Consider the following 3888-nt stretch of genomic DNA (forward strand, 5'->3'; position numbering starts at 1 on the left):
TTTAACAGAAGCAGCCCAACCTGTAATGTGCCCTGCAGTACTGGGCCTTGGTATGGGAGTCTGCCTGGACACCTTCCTCCTCTGCACTGACAGGCTCTGTGCAAGGGCCGAGGCCTCCCAGGTCCTGTGTTCTTCTTACCCACTTAAGCCTGGACACTCTCAAGGAGCAGGACTGGGTGAAGGAACGTGACTAAAAATATAATTCTTGCTATGCACTTGGCTTTTGTAATTAATCAGTTTTTTGGCCAGGCAGTGGTGGCTCACACATTTACTCCCAGCACTTGGGAGGCACAGGCAGGGGGATCTCTGTGAGTTCGAGGCCAACCTGGTCTACAATGCTACACAGAAGCCCTGTCTCAGAAAAAAATTAGGCAGTTTTTCAGCGCTGGAAAAGCAGGGGGACACCTTGTGGGAGATATTTGGCGTGTTAGCTGGGAGTCTTCTGCAGGATTGTTATGCTTACCTTCTGGGGAGCCCAGGGCGACCCCTACTGGCAGGAAGATGGTACTACAGTCAGTAGAGAATAGGCAGGGCTGCTAGGCAGAGAGAATAAATAGAAGAACAAGAGGGAGGGTCAAGAAAAAAGGAGGAGAGGAGCACGCCAGGGCCCGCCACCCAGCCAGCAATGGAGGAAGAAATAAAGACATATAGAATAGAGAAAGGTAAAAGCCCAGAGGCAAAAGGTAGATGGGATAATTTAAGAAAAGCTGGCTAGAAATAAGCCCAGCTAAGACCAGGCGTGCATAAGAAAGAATAAGTTTCCATGTATTTATTTGGGAGCTGGGTGGCATGCCCCCAAAGAGCAAAGAGTAAAAAACACAACCAACTACAGAAAGTGTCTTTGACTGTCTCTTAAGCATGGCCTTCCCTGTAACTATCCCAGCAGGAACAAAGATACATCCGTGTCTCCCTCTTTGGCTGTCAGACTACTGAAAAATGACACAAAGAACGAAATTTCTTTTGAGATTCTAGGGGCAGGGAATGCCTGAAGTGCTAATGCCAGCTACATGGGAAACGTGTCTCCAGAGAGATTTTACACAATTTTGACAACTAGTCAGACTTGCAGGAGAAACAAGTCTAGACATGGTGATCAGAGCCATGCCTTTACCAGGACGGCACTGTTATAAAGATGCTCACCTTCTGTTTAAACCTCTGGTTGAGGAGCTGTTTCAGGCAATAAAGAACCTGAGTTTGGATCCCCGGCACCCATGAACAAAACTGGACCTGGTGGTAACTGCCCGTAATCCTGGTGCTGGGGAGGTGGAGCTTGCTGGCCAACTAGTCTACTGGAATCAGTTCCAGGTTCAGTGAGAGAAGCAGAAAATAAGGTGGAGAGCAAGGAAGACAACTGACATCCACCTCTAGCTTGCACAGGTACACAGACACACACACAGACACACACACACACAGTCATACACACACACACACATACATACATACACACACACAACACACACACACAGACACACAGACAGACACACACACATACATACACACACACACAGACACACACATACATACACACACACAGACAGACATACACACACACATACACACACACACATAGACACAGACAGACAGACACACACACATACATACATACACACACAGACACACACACATACACACACACAGACACACACACACATACAGACACATACACACATACATACACACACAGACACATACACACACAGAGACACATACACACACACATACACACACACATACATACATACACACACAGACACACACACAGACACACACACACATACAGACACATACACACATACATACACACACAGACACATACACACACAGACATACACACACACAGACAGACACACAGACACACACACACAGACACACACACACAGGCACACACACACAGACACACACAGGCAGACAGACACACACACAGACAGACACACAGACACACACACAGAGGCATACACACACACAGACACACACACACACAGACAGACACACAGACACACACACAGAGGCATACACACACACAGACACACACAGGCAGACAGACACACACACACACAGACACACACACACACACACAGGCATACACACACACAGACACACACACACAGACACACACACACAGACAGACACACACACAGACACACACACAGAGGCATACACACACACAGACACACACAGGCAGACAGACACACACACAGACAGACACACAGACACACACACAGGCATACACATACATACATACACACACACACACTACACACAAACAGACATACACACACACACATACACACACACACATAGACACAGACAGACAGACAGACAGACAGACATACACACACACAGACACACACAGGCAGACAGACATACACACAGACACACACAGGCATACACACACACACATACACACACACAGGCATACACACACACGCAGACACACACAGGCAGACACACACAGGCAGACACACACACACACACAGGCATACACACACAGGCAGACACACACACACACACACACACACACACACACACACACAGACATATGGTCTAAGCCTTGTGTCCATACCCTGAACACAGACACAAGGCCACTGGGCCTCTCTATTTGTTCCTCTTCCCTGTGCAGCCACACACTGAGTACATCTCCTTTCTTTGCCCTCCACCGTTACTCGACTCCCCGTGTGGCATACTGGGGATGGGTGGCTGAACCTAGCTTATTGGGACTACCAGAGTCTAGGTAGACTTTGATCCAAAACTCTGGTAACATTTGAATAATTCACAGGGCTCTAGAGCAGTTTTGAAGATACAAAAATGACAAAATAAAAACACCCCAAACTGAATGAGCCCAGCCTGGATGCACTTCAGAGACCACGGAAGCCCTGGAGTAGTCGCAGCCTGGCGAGAGAGGCCGTGCACTGTGAGGCACCTGGTATGGGCCGGGTAAGAGCACTCAAAAGGTTCCTGGCGCTGTCTGCAGACGCCAAGGGGGTTGTCTCGGGTGTAGGACATGAAGGGAGAGCCTGCTTCATGGGCCTTGACCATACAGCGAGCCCATGAATCTCCATCTTGATTAACCGGGTCATTTGTTGGTCCCCTGCCTTTCCCCACAGGTCTCCCTCTTTCAAGTCTTTGCAGAGATGAGCTGGACGTAGTGCGCAGCAGGCATTACCGTCTTTAAAGTTCTCATCTGCTAAACTCTATGCAAATTTCTTCCACCCCTTAACTACCTCAGACACGATCCTCCCTGCCACAGACTGTGGATCGGCTGGTTGTTTGGGGTCACAGAGTGTAAGGTCTTGGGTTTGGGGTACAGGCAGGACACTGAGGCAGATTGTCCTCTCAGGTAAGAGTAAAGTTAGCAGAGTTAGTTCTGAACATCATGGACAGACAGCAGCATGGTGGGGGCACCAGTGGGAGTTGAGACCCTCGAGGCAGAGTGGGGTTTCCTATAGGTCTCAGAGGGAGGCGGAGTTTCCATGTGGGTCACACTGCCTCTGATTCCCCAATAAGCATGGGGGGAGGGGACCTTTCATTGCCGAGACAGAGTGTGCAACAAGAATGTGGGCGTGGTGAGGAGGAGGACATGTGGGTGTGGGCACGCGTGTCCCTGGATGTTCCAGACTCTGGCAACCAGGCACCTGTGGGGTGGAGTCTGTTAGGATGTTTTGGCGTCACAGACATGCTCCCAGTAGAGGGCGCTTGCCATTTCCTTCACAGTGGCTGGTGGGGCTGGAGAGGCGGCTCAGCTGATAAGAGCTGCTCTGCCAGATGACTTCAGTTCAGCTCCCAGCACCAATGTCAAGTGGCTCACAACCCCCTATAACTTCAGCTCCAGGGGAGCTGAAGCTCTTTTCTGGCTTCTGTGGTTACCTACATAGTTGTGCATAAATGAGCGTA

The sequence above is a fragment of the Cricetulus griseus genome, chromosome 4, assembly GCF_003668045.3.
Source record: "Cricetulus griseus strain 17A/GY chromosome 4, alternate assembly CriGri-PICRH-1.0, whole genome shotgun sequence".
In the NCBI taxonomy this organism is placed as follows: Eukaryota; Metazoa; Chordata; class Mammalia; order Rodentia; family Cricetidae; genus Cricetulus; species Cricetulus griseus.